Source organism: Phascolarctos cinereus, unplaced genomic scaffold, assembly GCF_003287225.1.
Source record: "Phascolarctos cinereus isolate Bilbo 61053 unplaced genomic scaffold, phaCin_HiC Scaffold_726;HRSCAF=1367, whole genome shotgun sequence".
NCBI classification, from domain to species: domain Eukaryota; kingdom Metazoa; phylum Chordata; class Mammalia; order Diprotodontia; family Phascolarctidae; genus Phascolarctos; species Phascolarctos cinereus.
In genome coordinates, this window is record NW_027556098.1 from 33,989,952 (window position 1) to 34,009,065 (window position 19,114).

Here is a 19,114-nt window from a genome sequence, read left to right on the forward strand (position 1 = left end):
AACCTGAATGGATCAGTTTCTATTTGAGTTTGACACCACCAGAGCAGACCATCTCCACGACCCCTCCCAACTCTAAATGTTAATGAGCAAACATAATGCTAATTAATCACAGGAATCTCTCTGATTAATTAATCTCTCTGAGAGTGATTCTTCCTCTGCACAAAGTAGATCATACTTGGATCACTCACCTCAAAGAGCTGTTGTGAACAAAGTTCTTTGTAAACCTAAAAGCACTACGGCAAATGAGAGCTACTATCAGCATTAATGGACAGCTAGGTGCCCTGGAGTCAAGAAGACCTAAGTTCAAATCTGGCCTCAGACACTTAATACCTGTGTGACCCTGGGCAACTCATTTATCCCTGTTTGTCTCAGTTTCCTCATCTGTAAAATGACCTAGAGAAGGAAATGGCAAAACATTCCAGCATCTTTGCCAAGAACGCCCAAAATGGGGTCACGAAGAATCAGACACAATATTGGTATTAACAACAAACTGGTATTAACATTGGTATTAACAAATAAAACGTAAACAGAAAGGACTCTTTCCCTCCAGCAACAACTTTTTATTTAATTCAGTTCAATGAACTTTTGTGTAGGCACAACAAATTCAATAAAATATAGTTTGTGTATTTATATTATTAGAAATTAAAAGCTATCACCCTGCCTTACAAGTAATTTTTCAAGGTAAGAAGTAAATTCAGTATGTATAAAAGAGTAAGATCACAAATTAATAGGATATAGGACTAAAAGCAGCATCAAGAATGTGTTCGTTTCCCCACAGATTATAGAAATACATGCACGTGGTGCTAGAAAGGACCTTGAAAATCATCTGATCTAATGCCCTGACTTTACAGAAAAGGAAACAGGTTATTCTTGAACCCATATCTCCTGACTCTAAGTCTAGCATTTTTTCTACTGCATCCCTCTGCTTTTCAATTCATGAAGAATAGTCCTTCCATAAATGCCACTTGAGTCTCTTGGCCTCTCTCCTGAGAAAGCAAACAAAGCCACCAATTAATGTCAACAAAAAGACATATTGTATTTTTTTTAACTTTCCACAATGGAGACAATTATCTCCAGTGATTTAGAAGACCCAGACTACTCAGATCACTAAAGGGGTTCTTGAATGCCAGCCAAAGGAGTAGTAGGCAAAAGGAAGCCGCTGATAACAACAACAATAATAACAACACGAAGAACATGTGAGATAATATATATAAAGAATTTTGCAAACAAAAAGCACTACATGTTATCTATAATAATAACCGTTGTTATTACTATCAGTATTTCTCGTAGCTAGCATTTACATAGTGCTTTAAAGGAGTTGTGTCAAACACATTGCCCACGGGCCACATGCAGCCCACAACACTCCCCAATATGGCCTAAATCTGATTAAAATGCAATTGGTATATATTTAACAAAATAAATGAAAATATAATAAAACACAGATGATGTTGATATGTAGTTTTCTAAGTCAATATTCCACAAGGGATCCTCATGTATGGTTTAATTGCCTCTGTTTCTACTTGAGTTGGACACCACTGCTTCAAGATTTACAAAGCATTGGGGCAGCTAGATGGCACAGTGGATAGAGCACCAGCCCTGGATTCAGGAGGACCTTAGTTCAAATCTGACCTCAGACACATAATACTTACTAGCTGTGTGACCCTGGGCAAATCACTTAACCCCATTGCCTAGGCAAAAGAAAAAAAAAGATTTATGAAGCATTTTACATGTGGCATCTCATCTGATCCTTGTTCAATTTTGGCAGGTGGGTGCAATGATTATCATCCTCATTTTATAGATGAGGAAACTGAAGCTGAGAAAGGTTTAGTGACAAGGTCACACAGCCAGTATACCTCTGAGGGAAGATTCGAACTTGGGTCTTTGCTGATTCCAAATTCAGCACTCTCCTCTAAGAAACTTAGCTGTCCCTCTTTGTGAAGGACAAGAGAACTGAAATGAAACTGGTTCTAGAGAGGGGTTGACCCAAATCCAGAAAGCAAGGGTTGAGGTAGGGTGGATGGGGGAAATCCTCCTGAAACCAAGCCTCAGAATCAAGAATTAATTGGTGACATCAGCTTATAAGATCAGTAAGTGGTTGTGGAGGAAGGGTAGGAGAAGGGCACAAATATCTCCCACTGACTGGCCACTGATACTTACTCCCCTCTACTACAGAAAAGTGAGGGCAGTGCTAAAATGCTTTCATGCCTAAAGAAGAAATCTTCCACAGTGTTGCACTACCTTGCACATGCCACAGAGCTGGTTCAATGAACGGGAGCTAATGAGGAGGGAAATAACAGCAGCTCAGCCACTACGGCAGCCTTCAAAATTCTTTAAGTCATCTCCCAGGATGGACAATATTACCCCTTCCAGAGATGGGAAGCCTGCTTAGAAAGACCTCCATGAAGAAAGTTTTTTCTTATCCACAGACCTTTCCTTCTTATGCATAGACCTGGTCATATACATACTGTGCTAAAAAACATTCAGTGACTCCCTACCACCTACACAGTACCATTCAAACTCCTTGTCCTGACATTCAAAGCCTCCAAAACCTGGTATCATCCTACTTTTCCAACCTTCTCTCAAATTACTCCCTTCCATGAATTCTTATGTCCCAGCAAGACTGGACTTAACTGTTCTCTAAACAGACCTGCACGTTCCCATCTCTGTTTCTTTGCTTATACACTTTTCCCTACGCCTGGAATATAATCACTTCCCTTCAGACTACTGAATGTCTACCCCAGATTTCTCTATTTCTCAAATTGGTAAAGATATAACATACCCCTCTCTTCTATACTTAGATATTAATTAACAATAGACATCCCATTATTTGTGTACTTGGGCTCAGATTTGATTCTAAGTTTTATGAGGGCAAGGAAATGTTTATATCTGCCTTAGTTCCTATCACAGACCTACGTAATAGAAGTATAAAAAATGTTTGCGAAATTAAAAGCATTCAGCCATATTGGGGAGTGTTGTAGGCTGCATGTGGCCCATGGGCAATTTGTTTGACACAACTCCTTTAAAGCACTATGTAAATGCTAGCTACGAGCATTCAGTCCTAATTCATTATGATACATTTATTTTTGAAAATAGATTTTATTGATATATTTTATTTTTATATGGATGTATATTTATGGATGGACATATATGTATATTTATAATATATACCTACATTTCCAAGTGCATTCCTATCCCTGGAGCTCTCCTTTAATATAAAACCATGGGTTTACAAAACACTTTTCTCACAACATCCCTTTGCGGTAGTAGATGATACAAGTATTTATCAACCTCATTTTACAGATGAGGAAAGAATCACCCTCTCCTCTATCTCAGAGAATCATCCTTTATAACAAATAATAAAAAGGAAAAAAAGCAGTTGAGCAAAATGAGTGAACATGCTGAAAAGTCTGACCATATTATTAGCATCTCAGAATAGCGCCAAGTAGAATCAAGAAGTACCTACTCATATCTATTCTGTGAAAAATGATTTCTCTTAGTAATCTATGTCTTAGAGACTCAAAGCTCCCAGCTCCTCTTCTGTTCCAAAGTTCTTCAGAAGGACATTACTGATAATGAGATTGCATTGAATCTTCTTATCCTAGTCAAACTCCAACCCAGGCCTGAATTGATTTTTATCCTACTCAGGCTTGGGTGGAGACAGATTTCTTCTGCCTAGATAGATAGCCCCAAAACTGGGGGTGGTATTTCCTCAGTCCAGATGGTGAATGATACAGCCCCTATTGACCTAGATTAAGTGACCTAAGTCACTTACTCAACACTCATTTTAATATAACCCACCTCCCAGTGTTTTGACCAATCAGAGTAGATTGGCATTCCTTGAGACCACCTACTCTTCAAAGGGCATATAATCCTGTATCCCCAAATCCCAAATTGAGTCAGTTCTGAATTGGCCCCCTTAGGGGGGCCCAGTTTTGGACTGAACTCCCATGCAATGCATGTCAAGCCAGACTGAGAGAAATTAAACCATGGACACATGTACCCTAATTTCATTTGTCTCTTTCTAAGATCAGATTCTGTAATAAATTGGGATTCGATACTTCTTTGGGGACAAGCTTGTTTCTATAATTTCAGATCATTCAGTTTCAATTGTTTCATTACTGTTCTTTCCATTTATGCTGTTGTAGTCATTGTATACATTGTTCTCCTCATTCTAATTACTTTACTTTCCATTAGTTCATAAAAGTTTCCCTATGTCTCTGTATTCTTCATATTTATCTTTTCTTAGGGCACAATAACATTTCATTAAATTCATGCACCACAATTTGTTTAGCTATTCTCCAGTTGATAGACACTTATTTTATTTCTGGTTCTTTGCCATCACAAAAACTGCTACTATAAATATTTTGATACATATGTCATTGACATCCTTAGGGTATACACCTAGCAGTAGAATCTCTAAGTTTAAGAGTATGGATGTTTTAGTCATTTTAGTTCCTTTTTTTTTTTAGCATAATTCTAAATATCTTTCCAGAATGCCTGGACCAATTCACAGCTTCACCAAAAGTGCATTAGCCAGCAAACAACAATCTTTTCAAAATTGACTATTCCCTTCTTGCGTCATCTCTGCCAATTTGCTCAGGATGAGGTGAAATCTGATTTGTGTTTCTTTTACTTTTAATGATCTGGGTATTTTTCAAATAGCTGCTAATAGTTTGAATTCTTCTTTCTTTTCAATACAGTTGTTAATAGTTTGTAACTCTTTGCAATTCTTTAGATAAAGTGACTTTATTTATAATCTAATCCAATGAAAAGAAACAAAGCTGAATTTTCTTATACATACATTTTTGTGTGTAAATACATCCACATACACACACTCATATATACCAATAATTTTTTTCATGTTAAAAAAATTAAAATCAATAATCAAATAAACAAAATTAGGAATAAGTCCCAAATAAAATCTTTAAATACCACTACTAACTTTTTTATAATTCACTACTTGCTTACCAAGGTAGTCAATGACATCTTAAGTAATTTCCTCCTCACCATCATACAACTGTTAGGATAAAACATAGGCTCAAATTTGAAGAAGACCTTAGAGGCCATCTACTCTAATCCCTTCACTTTACAAATGAGAAAATTGAGGCCCAAAGAGATTAAGGGACTAGCTCAGAGTCCAAGAACAACTTAATTAGTGTCTGAGACTGGGTTTGAATCAGGATATTCCTGTTTTCAAGTCCAGCTCTTTTTTAGACTGCCACCAACTTGACGCAGCTCCCCAAAAGAGATGTCAAACTGAATGAACCTGCTCCTCATGCCTCCACAGTGAAAGGAAAAACTATAGCATGGAGAGCTTGTTGCCTGCAGGGACAAATCTTCTGAGGAGGAAGGCCTTTCAGGTGTCACTGTAAAACTGAAAACTCAGGGAACATGCAGGGGCTGTAACAAACTTGGTTTATCAGATCTTGATAAAGGAGTGATGATGGTGCACCAGATAATGCAAGAGGAAGCCCAACTGTACTCACAGCCTCGATCCTTCAGGTCACACGGGAGGCATCACCAGGGTTGAATGACAACAGCCCTCAGGGAGTACTGATGTTTCCTGTCAATGAGAAATGAGTCGGTTATTATAGACCTGCAGATCCAGGGTGGATTTTCAGTGAAATCTTCCCTCAAAGAGACTAAAAATAAACTTGCAGTGGCACTTAGGAGGTGACATTTTCAACCCAGTGATTGCTTCTGAATTAAAGAATGAGAGTATCAATACTATAGGAAGACCTTTGTTTTGTTTTTTAAAAAACAGATCCTAAGATCACTTGATCTATTTCCCAGGAATTGGGATTCTGAATCTACCCTTTACAAACAGGGTGAATCAGGTTTTGATAATAACACTGAAATACTGCCAGAATAAGTAATATGGTAACAACCCTTCCTTTCTTTCTTCCCACATAAAATGGTAAAGGAAATAGTTGCTTTGCAGTGAACCCCGCAGTGACTTACCTAAGAATCATTACACTGAAATAGAATGTCATTGTAGTAAGAACTCAGCTGTCCATAAGCCTAGGGCAAGTGTCTCTTAACTGCTAAGTTTTCTGGATAGCTGAAGGCCTGTTCTTTTAAATAACCTCACCATCCACCCCCTACTCCCAATCCCACCCCCCACACGCATATTTTGGCATTACACACTTTCCTACTTTCTTAAACCAAAATATAATTAAATATTTTCTTGATTACTCAAATTTGTTTTGAGGAACAGTAATTACTGCACCTTACTATAATAAAGTGATGTCCCAAGGGCCTTGTAAAGAAAGGGAGGCCTGTTAACTGGGAGAGTGAGCAAACTACAAGTCTACTGGAGTCATTTTTATTTCAGGTGATGTGAACATTATTCAATTTACCCTGGGTGATGGGACCTAAACCCCTAAAAGGAAAAGACCCTGTCTTTGAAAACAACCCAGTCCCTGAATTTTCCCAGACATTTCAGCAGCCCAGGTTATTGGCGGCTCACCCAAGGCATCTGGCCCATCTCAGCCTACCTAGATGCCCAACAGTCCTTTCACAGTGGCTTTCAGCCCACCCCAGATGACTTAACTCCTTTCACTGTCTCACCTGACCCACCCTAGGCTACTTAATACTCCTTAATCTCATCAAGATATTCTCACTGTCTCTTTCTGTATATAAGTATCAACCTCACCCCCATCAAATTGCAGATTATTAGGAATCTAGCCCGCACTATTGGCAGTTAATAAACCTTGCTACTTTAACTGGAAGACAGTTTGAGTGCTTGAATTCTTTCCAGGCAGATACCTCTGTACCCTGACATTTTGGGGTTACCAGCACCCCAACCATATCATATTCTTGTTAGTTTCTTAGTGAAGGGTAGAAAAACTTAGCCTAACTGATTATGTCTTAATGTGGGCAGAATACCAACCAAGTTAGCATTCAATCAGGAGGTCTACCATGATTAGTTGAGGTTGTGAGCCTGTGACTAGAAGAATGAACTAGTGAGATTAATCCAGCGATGTTTTGGGAGGCATTACCCAAATTAGAGGTATTCTGGGACTACATACTCTATTTTCATATCCATTAAGGAAATGGATATCATGTGATCATGGGTGATCCTAGGCCTGTGAAACTTTAGTTAAGGATTAGGTTAGAAACCTTAGGAACCCCTTTATCTCTGTCTGGGGTAGATTTCTTATCTATTTCTAAACTGCCTTACCCTTGTATGTGCTTTCAGAATTTGTATATAGGGGCAGCTAGGTGGCACAGTGAATAGAGTGCCGGCCCTGGAGTCAGGAGGACCTGAGTTCAAATCCGGCCTCAGACACATAACACTAGCTGTGTGACTCTGGGCAAGTCACTTAACCCCAGCTGCCTCATATTAAAAAAAAAAACAACAAAAAAATGGAATTTGTATATATCCTTTTCACTTGAAAATGAATAAGAGAAAACTCTCTCTTACAGTTTGTAGGGAGTAGAGAGAAGATTTTGAAGGAAACAGGTATGAGGACTGAGGGTCAGGAGACAGTAACAGGATTTGGGGATGGAGAGTAGAATTTAGATGTTTAAGCTTTCTGAATCCAAGGAGCTAAGGCAACCATGAGGCCAAGAAGGTTCAGAAAGCTTAGACCCTAAAGTGGGAGTTTAGCCATCAAAAAACTTTTTAAAGCAGTAAAATCTTAGAACCTTGAAGAAGAAGACAAAGCTTCCCTGGGTCTACTCCAAGAAATGGAGAAGATGACAACTTTCAGTAGGCCTAAACTAGACCCAAGACTAGATACCTCACAACAATTAGCCCCAACACTAAATAGTCCCAGACAGCTCTGCTTTTTGAATTCTTTTTTTTTTTAAACAGCTTTTCTGCTTTATCTTTCAATGACAGACATTTCTTATCACAATCAGTATGCCTATGGCTAGCAGCCTACAGCTTCTCTGGAAGCTTGGACATTAAATAGTCATGATTAGCATTGTGTTAAAAATGAGAAGAAAGAGGCCCTCAGCGAGAATCTATGGAAGAGTTTTTCCTATGACTAAAGCATATAAGTTTTAATGCATGAATGTAATGACATTTACTTGGACTTTTTGAAAGACTTTTTTTTTCTTATTTCTTGGTTCTTAGTGGTACCTGGGTAAGTGAGGTTTCCAAAGCAGTGAGCTCTACAAAACAGGGTTTTTTTTTATCTTTTTAAGTGTTCAATACTCAAAAGCTTACAAAACCTGCCACCTAATCACAGAATCTGTGGATTGAACAGGCCCATTTTCTAGGAACCTTCCAAGAATCACCCACAAGTACACAAAGCTTTTTCTCTCCCTTTCCTTTTAAGGCAATTTGTTTCAATTCACTGGTTTGCATTTACAACAGGATAAATGGATTTTAAAGTTTTTCCCAGTGTGAAGAATTACAGACTCATTGCTTTCCCTCTCTGGCCCTGGGACTGCTGAGAGATGTAGAGCCTGCATCCTGGGTCCTTCCTTGCACTCAAGACCTGGGGGGAAAGGAGCAAGAATGTGGAGACTCTGCCTAGTCTTGGACCCTGGCCCTCTCTGGCCCTGTCACTGCCAAAAGCATCAGAGCCTGACCCTGGACCCCTCCTTGGCCCTTCTACTTTATTTTTAAGAACTTGCAGTAAGTATTTTGTTTCTTCTAGACAAAAGCCAAAAGCTTATTTATAATTCTGATATAAAAACTAGTGATATAACATTAAAAGCCCACAAATCATAAACAAGCTTCTTGGGAAAAACAAAAACCCATGAATTCTTCTAATATTGAGGGATGAAACCTGAGACAAAATGTAATGGCTAGATTAAAGCACACTATTCTCATCCACTTTCACTCAATCCCAAATTCTTTCAATAAAATGAATGGTATAAATGATCTAGAACTCTTTCCAGGATGCTCTAAAACAATCTGAATCTCTAATCAAAGTTTCTTGGAAATTTCAAAAAAGGTTTGGTAGTAAGCCCCAACTTAAAAATGACCAAGAGAAGAAGGAAGACATGCTGGCAAGAGACCAATAAGGCAAGTTAATATGGTTCTTTCAAAGTATCCCAATCCTCCAGTAAGAAAAATCTGACACCTTCCCAGAACACAATTTGCCTTATTCAACTGGTTATCTAATCATTTAGTTGTTTCCTTTAGGAAACTTAGATACACTCAAGCTAATTAGAAAAGCCTATGGTAGAAATTTCCATCTGACTCTCAGTACAACACCCTTAATCCTTGTCTCCCCAGCTAAAAATGGTTAACTTCAAAGACAAACACATGGAAATTGTCTTGTGCAGTCACAGCTGTCAAGACATCACATGAGCTAAGAGCCCTTCTCGTTCTAACCACATAAAGACTGTCTCAGTTTGTGACGACTATTTTCAAAGCTTGGTACTATTTTTTCTTCCTCTATGGAGTCTTTTGTGGTAACCCATACATAGGATCAGAGATTTAGAACTCAGATAACCTTAGAGGTCATCAGGTCAAGAGGTTCTTAACTATTTTTTTTATAAAGGAGGTAAGTGAAGCTCAGAAAGGTTTAGTGATCTGCCTAGTGCCACAAAGATAGTAAATGGTAGAACAGGGGCTTGAACACAGGGGCTCTTGATTAGACAGGGTGCTTTCCTATCAATTTTTCTTTCAGAATCACTCATACCCATTCCCTTCTTTCCATCTGCCACTGTCACCATGGAAATTCAGATCCTCATCACCACATGCATAGGCTCCTGAAATAGTCTAACTGATTCCCCTTCCCTTAGTCTTTCTCCACTCCAATACATCCTACATGCTACTGTCAGGATAATTTTCCAAAAATCCTGTCTTACCCATACTCAAAAACTTTTGATGGCTCCCAAATGCCTACCTGATGAAGTCCAAAGTACTTAATCTGCCATTTAAGGCCCTCTGCAATATGGCTCTATCTACCTTTTCAATCTTATTTCCTATGTCCTCCCTTCACAAACCCTAAGATCCAGCTAAACTAATTTATTTGTTCATTCCCCGAACATACCTCCTACTTTCCTTCCTCTACCTTCTTCATCACAAGGTTTCACAAAACTTTCTCCCTCCTAACCTCATCCTCCTTAACGCCATCCTCACTGTCCCAGCCACCCTTTAAGACCTGGCTCAAAGCCTATTCCATAGGTTAATAAGAGAGCAGACTCCAAGGATTTAGTAGAATTCAGTGTTGCTCAGGCATTCACAGAGCTTTATCTTCTCGGATGCCCAAGATATTCTCGCCTACTTGAGTCATCAAGACCAATCATCTTGCTCATCTAGCATTCTTTTCTGGGCCCGTTAATATTGTCAGCAAGACAGCAGTGCTGAGAGAAAGGGATGAAGGTCTAACTCCTCTTTGTGTGTTCTAATAGCATGACTCCTGTACATTGAAAATTATGGGCCCCTGAGAGACCTAAACCTTGGGCAGCTAGGTGGTACAATGGATAGAGCGCTGGCCCTGGATTCAGGAGGACCTGAGTTCAAATTCAGCCTCAGAGACAAAACATTACTAGCTGAGTGACCCCGGGCAAGTCACTTAACCCCACTGCCTAGCCAAAAAAAAGAAAGAAAAAAAGAAAGCTTCCATCCACAACCTTATGTTCCTTCTCTCCATTTCTTAACTAGTAACAACAAGTGATAACAATAATAAATACAGGCTCTGTAGAGGGGGTTGGGGGGTGGGGAAGAATTGGGCCCAGAATTGAGCAGGAAGAAGTCAGTGGGCTAGACAGCACTTGGAAAATTACAAAGTGGTTTTTTTGCAGTATCAAAAACTTGGAAACAAAGTAGAAGACCACCAGAAGATTACAGATTAGAGTTGGAAAGGATCACAGAAGCAGTCACTTAATAACCATTTACTGTACCAAACACTGTGCTAAGTGCTGGGGATACAAAGAAAGATATCCCCCATTACCATGTGAGGTTACCATATGGTAACAGGGGAAACAATGCAAAAAGTTACATACACACTAGATAGATACATTAGTATAGAAGCAGGGTAATGTCTATTTGTTTAAATGTGTCCATTTAGACAATGTAACTATCATAATGTGGAAGATACTTCTACAATGATATGTAAAGACAACAAAAACTTTGCATTGAAGTCAAGTGTTTTGTAAGCAAACTGATTAATAAAATTATTTCAATTTCAACTTCAATTCAATTTAATTTAAATCGACATTAAGTGACAATTCAATTTCCCCTGTCCTTGTCTCATAGTATGTATACTAACACTAAATATCACAGGATAAATTTTTTTTAAAACGGTGATACAGTCAGTTTGAATTTGCTTAATTTAGTGTTTTTTCACATATAAGTTGTGGCTACTTAAAAAAAAACATTAAAATGGAGCACATTGGGAAGGAAGGTTAAGGAGGCCTGGAAAGGCCTGCTGAAGAAGGTGGTATTTGAGCCAAGTCTTAGAGGAAGCCACAAGGGCAGCAAGGAGAGGTGGGGAAGGGTAAGATCCCAGGCATGAGGGACAGCCGATGAAAAGGCAGAATGAGGACATGGAGTATGGTGGGCTAGGAAGAGCAAGACTAGTGCTGGATGATAGGATGGATAATAAGAATATATTGAGATGAGGAAACTGAGGCAAACAGGGTTAAGTGACTTGCCCAGGGTAACACAGCTAGTAAGTGTCTGAAGCTAGATTTGAATGTAGGTCTTCCTGACTCCAGGCCTGGCATACTATCCACTGTACCACCTAGCTGCCTGTCATAATCCTTACCTTTAAAAAAACACCATAACACTATTTCAGTATATTGAGAAATCACAATATTGTTCCTGTTTTAAAACTAAAATAACTGCAGAATGCATGTAGACAAGAAACCACTGGCTGAGCTATACCTAGGACACTGGGCATGCCTTCTGGCCTCCAGTACACTCTCCTTCCTCCTAAGAGTTGGGGGATAGGGTGGAAAGTGTGGAGGGTTATCAGCTTGCCACTGGTGTCAGAACTCCTAGTTATGACTCTGACCCCATAATGCCACCAGAAGAGAACAATTTTGTGTCTTGCTCAAGTAAAGGGGGATAGTAAATTTTAGGAAGTTGGACCAAACTCAGGATGGCTTCCTTATCAGAACCCCTTTCTTCTCAATACACTTGTAAGTTCATAAAATCAAGCAATCAGTAAACAAGCAATTATTAACCACTTACTGTGTTCCAGGCACAGTACTAAGTGCTTGGGGATACAAAGAAAGGCAACAACACTCCCTGCCCTCAAGATGCTTATAGTTTAATAGGCAGATAATAAGTCAAAACAAAACAAAAAACCAGATATATATATAGGACATGTGATCTGAGGGAGGAAAACATTAGCAGCTAGAGTTGGGGGGGTAGAGTAAGTGAGCTGGTCAGGTAAGGACTCTTACAGAATGGGGGATTTGAGCTAAGTCTTAAAAGAAAGTTATTGTTCTGCCCTATTAGATTTTCTGTGACCCCATTTGGGGGTATTCTTGACAAAGATACTGGAGTGGTTTGCATTTCTTTCTCCAGCTCTTTTTACAGATGAGGAAACTGAGGCAAAGAAGGTGAAGTGACTTGCCCAAGGTCACACAGCTAGTGTCTGAGGCCATATTTGATCTCAGGTCCTCTTGACTCCAGGGCTGGTGCTCTATCCACTGAGCCACCTAGCCGCCCTTGAAGAAAGCTAGGGAAACTAAAAGGCTGCAGTGAGGAAGCAGATAAATGTAGGCATGGGGAACAGCCAAGGACACAAGTATAGGAGATTTTCAGTCATGTCCAATTCTTCACAATTCCATTTCGAGTTTTCTTGGCAAAGATACTGGAGTGGTTTGCATTTCTTTCTCCAGCTTGTTTTACAGATGAGGAAACTGAGGCAAACAAGGTGAAGTGACTTGCCCAAGGTCACATAGCTAATAAACGTCTGAGGCCAGATTTGAACTCAGGAAGACGAGTCTTCTTGACCGCAGGCCCAGTATCATATGCACTATGGAGTGACCTCACTGTCCGCAGGGATCTCTCCGCCCTCTCTAAGATGATAAATTACAGGTGAGTTGCCAATCTGCATTGATAATAGATGCTGTCACATCAAGGGAACTCCTTAACCTTATGAAGCCAACGCAATAAAATAAATGGCTGGCTCAATTATTTCATCATTATTCTCAAAAACAGTAAAGTTTGGTTACAATGTAAGGGGGAAAAAAAACTCATGTCAAAGTGAAGTATAAATCAAAGACTACAAATCTACATCCAAATCATTAATGCCCTAAGGCCATGAGGTAGAACTAAGAAGCCAGCTTTTTGTTCCACCTGTAATGTGCCAATTCAGAATACTTAAGAAATAAAATGATCAGTTAGGCCAAGAACGATAATTACATTTCTTACAATTAGACAAAGATTATGAAATTTATACTTCTTGTTGCCTATTTAGGGCCATAAACGTCCCAAGTATTTAATATAAAATGATGTTGTTGCCACTATTTTTCCAGTTTAACATTTATTAAATGTCAGACTTAGTCTTACTTTTTAAAAAGGTCAATTTCCTTAGCTATCTTATTTTTTTTTTAGACCTTTAAATCAACAAGTAAACAATAAGTGTATTAATTGGTGGACTTCACATGTCTGTAGAGAATAAATTCAAAAGTACCTCTCCAGGTACCCTCAGATGTGCTCTGGCTATATTAAGGACAATACTATGGCAGCACATTTGGGCAGCTGCCTTCCTAGCAACAGACTTCAGCTATGAAGTTATCAAAATTATTAGAAGTTCTTAGCAGTAATTAAAGAATTTCCTGCCATATCAGGAACCTCAAAAGATTCACCAAGCAAAATCCACATTCCAGAAGGAGCTCTGGATATTGTTCTGCCTTAATGATCAATGTAGCTGCTCCTCGGAAAGGGAGGATCTCTTTCTCTAACATGGCTGCCTGAATGATATAAAACATTTAGCATTTCGGAAAAGGCAAAAAAAGCATCATTTTACATTGCTGGATGCCACATCACCACAAATTCAGCATGTGATCGTCCCTGCGCTATTTTCAAACAAATCCTCAGGAGTAACTAGGTTTGGGGGAATACTTTTAACTAGAAGCATCAAAGGATGAAAACACAGAATTATCCAAGCAAGGTCTATTCCCCTCCCCTACCACTGTCTTTAAGAAAAATACTTACCCCTTTGAAATGTTTTACTTGGGTGAGTGGCGGAGAGACAGAATATATACACCATTTGGGTTCATATTCTGACTTCAGCATAAGTCTTAAATTTCAGCCCTTCTAGAAAGAGAATCCAGGCCCTATTCTCAGTAGTAGCAAGTAATCAAAAATAATTTATCAGTCCCATCGCCAGCAGAGCCGAGTTGAATCCCAGCTAAAATGCATGCTGACAACGTGACTCACAACACTGACTCACAGCAGATGTAGCAGGAGGCATGGAAGTTTCTCAGTTTCCTAATTCTATTCCAATATCTCTCTTCAACGACTGAGAAAGATGACAGAGTGTACCGCAAAAATTACAGAACAATTGCAGAATTAGAAGACTGCTTCAATTAACTTGCTCTGTGACCACAGTCAAGTCACAATACTCTTGGACCTCAGTTTCCCCATCTGTAAAATGAGAGGATTAAGCCAGGTGACTTCTGAGTTATCTGCCTTTTAAATTCTTTTCCTTTTCATACATACGGAAAACAGCTTCCAGCTAAGTATCCTCTTATTTTGTTATTAAAAGGCTTTTTTTTTGCTTTTTTAAAAGGACAATCACTCAAACCCAGGTTCTATTTTGACCATTTTTTCCCTTTTTTCAATTATGAAACAAAAGTAAGGAAGGGACTGGGTTCTCTCTCAATATCAGCTAGTTAATGTCATTAAAGAAAGTAAGGGACAAAGGTATCAATATCCTAGCTGAAGGGGATGCCTCTTCATCTTATCATACCTTTAGGTAAAAAATCTTCTGACTGAACTGGAAGGGCAAGTGGCTACTGACTTGGTCAAGATTTGTCACAACCAAGTGGTCTTAAAGCCAGCTTATCAATCCTCAATTGAAATGAGGAAGAACTCAGATCTCCATGAGAGGCACAGAAAACAGATGGAGAGGGAAGGCTTTGAGAAGCAATGTGGAACTGGAAAAGTGGGAGCTTAGAAAAAAGCAGCCACTCAGAGGAACAGGAGTGCATGTGGAGGTAGCCACCATGAAACTGGGAGCAAAGCTATGTGGCCATGAAGGATGCTATGTCTCTGAAAAACGTCTGGACTGCAGACCCCCAAAATGGTAATTCCGTACTTCTTTTTTAATTCCTGGACTCCATTATAGGAGCCTAAAATTTATCCTCTAGGAATGAAAGAAGTCTGTTTCTTTACAATGTGTTTACCTATTTTTCCAAAAATAAAAATTTTAAAAAGCCCAACAATTGTAAATAGATAGTTAATCACTGCTAATCTGAGGGTACTTAGCAGTGGGAAGAAATAAGTGAAGAAAGCATTCCAGCAGAGGAGACAGGTTAAGACTTAACACTGTGGTATTTTGCTAGAGCACAGTCTCTGCCTAGGGGTTCTATGCTGGGGAGGGGAAAAAAGAGAATTAACAGATTTCTTACAACTTCCCAGAACAAGCAGAGAACATTTATCCTAGGAAACCCATTTAGGCAATGCATAAGGGTGGGGGGTAGGGACAAATAAATAAGCCTAACCAAATCTCACCACCCCATCCCATGAATCTTAGACAAAGAATAAAGAGGTATTTTTTATTAGATTATCTCAAACCAAAATCACAAAGAATATAGAGTTTGTTTGCCTTAAACACTCAATCTCTCTTTTGGGGCTCCTTCTTAAGTAATGGAATCAGGACACAAAAGGATCATGATAGGTTAAAACACCTGAATCAATTTTAATACAATGAAATTTAATATAGACAACACAAAGTTCTATACTTGAGTTCAAAAAATTAACTTCACAACTACAAGATGGTGAAGGCTTGGCTAAACAGCAGTATATCTGAATAAGATTCAGAGTTTTAGTAGATTACAAGCTAAATATCAGTCAATAATGTATTATGGAAGCCCAAAATGTTAATGTGGTCTCAGACTGCATTAAGAATGGCTTATATCTAGGCAGAGTGAGGTCAAGAGTCCCATTATACTCTTCCATAGTCAGATCATATTTAGAATACCACTATGTTTGCTTTTAGCCACTACATTTTAGGAAAATGTCCAGAAGGGAATCAAGATGGTTGAAGGACTTGGTGATCATGCTATATTAAAAAAAGTGAGCAAGATCAACCTGGAAAAAGGAAGATTTGGACAGTCAATGACAAAAGAAGGCTTCAAATACACCAAGAGTAGTATTTTTTGTGGTAGCAAAGAAATGGAAACTAAGTAGATGCCCCAAAATAGAGAAATAAATAAAATGTATTACAGTAACAGAAGATTATTGTACTATATGAAATGACAATCATGATGACAGCAGAGAAGGATGGAAAGATTCATATGAACTTATGCAAAGGGAAGTAGAGCCAAGAAAACATTATACATGGAGTCTACAATAATGCAAATGGAAAGAACAGCCACAAGACAACTGTGTAACTGTAATAGCCACTCTTGGCTCCAAAGAAGAGATACAAAAGGCACCTTCTCTTGCTGGGGTGAGAGCCACCAATAGGGAATACTGTATATAACATTAAACTTTTTTAATGTCTGTTAGTTTTGCTGATTTTTGTAAATCTTTTCTTCTCCCTTTAAAAAAAAAGTCTTTATTATAAAGGATGGTTCCTTTGGAGAGGGTAGGGGGAAATACAGATGATATAAAAATATTGTCAGGTAAATTCTTTTAAAATTTTTTTTAAAAAAAAGGATTTTACAGAGGTGGGATTCCAAGGATGTAAACACTGCATATAATACCACGGTTGTTTTTTTTTTTTTGATATGTTGCCTGGTTTTGCTGAATTTTCTTTTCTTCTTAAAAAAAACCTCTATTATAAAGATGGCTCTGAGGAAAGGGGAAGAATACAAGGGAAATGCTAGAGATATAAATCCAAAAGATACCAATAAAAACCTAAAAATAAGATGGAGAGAAATGATGTGATAGTTGTTTTCAATTATCTGAAAAGGGATTAGACTTAACTTTTTTGGCTCCAGAAGGCACAATCAGAAATGAAGGGCAGAAGTCACAGACAGTCAGATTGAAACCGACTGCTTAAAAAAAACCCAAAAAACCCTTCCTACGGATCTGACCAAGGAATAGGCTGCCTTGGGAAGCAGTGGATTCATTCTTGCTAGAAGCCTTCAAAGCAAATGCTGGAGGGTTACTTGTTGAGTATTTTGTAGAGCAAAGTAACTTACTGTCCATCACAAGCCTACAACACTCATGAGGTCTGTCAGAACCAGATTAAAATGTAAATGGAAAACCTTTAACAAAATAAATGAAAATACAATAGAACATAGATAATATTGATATGTGGTTTTCTGAGTCAATATATGGCCTGCTAGGATCTTCATGTATGTTTTAACGGCCTTGTTTCTATATAAGTTTGACACCTGTTGTAGAAGACATCTGTCAATGGCATGGGTTAGAAAAGGTCTCTGCAGTCCCTTTCAAATCATGAGCTTGGGAGCTCTTTTCCCTTTTACAGTCAAATTCTTCTCTCCTTCCCTCTACATTCACAAAAGCATCTGGGCTATTATGTTCTGGGCCCTGTGATCCCTCACATGAACCCTTTCTCCTATTCTCTAGACAAAGGTCCACATATTCTGAACCCCTCCCCTCATCCCCTTCTTTCCAGACTTCACAACATACTGTCTCTATCTCTTCTGAGTTAAAGACTTTAATGTATTCCTCCCTCTACTGTAAGCCTAGGCCTTGGCAAGGAACCTTGTTACATTTGTGAAATGCGTGGTTGTGAGCCATCAAATCTTCCAGGCATGAAATTAAGTAATGTCATTTTGGTGTAGTAGGCTTGTAGAAAATGGGAAAAGAAGGGTAAGAAACCCTAATGGCATGTAATCTTTAAAACAAAGGAAAGCACAACTAAAGAAGGTTTTCTTTTATTTTGCTTAAAGGTTTTAACTGTTTGGAAATCAAGCCAGGCAGCATCACATAAACCTGATATGTTACTATTTTCTATCAATTTCTTCCATCCCACACTACTCTGGAGTGGAAAAGGAGAAAAGGCCCTGTAGGGGCAGTCAAAAAACCACGGGTATAAATCCTGGCTCAGCCCTTCCACTTTCAGCAAAAATACCTGTGTGACTTTGGACATGGTTTCTTCATTTGTAAAAATAAGACAATTGGACCAGATGACCCTCTGAGTCCCTTTTTCAGGTCTCTAAGGATCTTTCAGCTTTTAAACACTAGAAGCATACTCAAAAACAGAATTAGTTTCAAGGAATAATAGAATCCTAGACCTGTAAGGTACTTTAGCTTACTTAATACTCAGTTGGTGAGATACACTGGAGCCTCCCAATCAAATGCTATAGAACCACCTCAGAAGTGTAATTATATTCCAAAGACATACTTCTGGCCATTCAGCAAATAAGTCCCCTTAGATAAGTCCAATAAGACTTAATTACTAGTGCAAGAATAGGTTCTACTGGATGTAGTGATTTAATGAAGAGACTTACACATTTCCTACTTTTCCTTTCCAATTCACCTCTCTTCTCCAACTCTCTTACTTTAAGAAAAAAAGTTCTCTATACAAGCTCCAGCTGCTGTCAAAACAGTGGTAGCCTGTACCTAGCAAGCTATATAAACTTGATGTTTTTATATAAATAGCTTCCAGTGATTTAGGATAAAGCATGTGGTTTCCAATAAGGCCATTTCTAAATACTCCTTAATGAAGAGCACAAAACTGCCCCAGAACACTTCTCCATCAGTCAGCCTCTCTCACTGCCTGGTGAACTAGTACCTCTAGCAACAGCCAAGATTTGCCATTCCTATCCTTGGAAGAAGAACTCTTATCAACACTCAATTTTTTATCTTAATCCTCCTTTGTTCCTACTCCATTCACCAAAGAGTACTGCAATTGAAAAATAAGTAGCAGGTAATTATAGTTACATTTTAATCAAGCATCACTTATTTTAGGAGACCTAACACATGATCAAGGGTCTCTGTGTTATGACATTACATTTTATGTATTAGATAAAAACTGCCACTTTGGTGTCTTACACCAGGGCTTCTTAAACTTTTGCCACTCAAGACCCCTTGAGCACATCTCAC

The 19,114-nt window shown here is 38.6% G+C and overlaps 1 protein-coding gene across 11 annotated transcripts in view; it reads right to left on the reverse strand.

The window, feature by feature from the left end:
- The window catches only part of INPP4A (inositol polyphosphate-4-phosphatase type I A), a 206,810-nt gene that overhangs the window by 136,684 nt on the left and 51,012 nt on the right, over window positions 1-19,114 (reverse strand). For all 11 annotated transcript variants that reach the window (XM_020992807.2, XM_078146368.1, XM_020992808.2 and 8 more), the window contains exon 2: window positions 5,487-5,563. The gene's annotated coding sequence lies outside the window, so the exon portion shown is untranslated. The remainder of the gene's footprint in view (window positions 1-5,486; window positions 5,564-19,114) is intronic.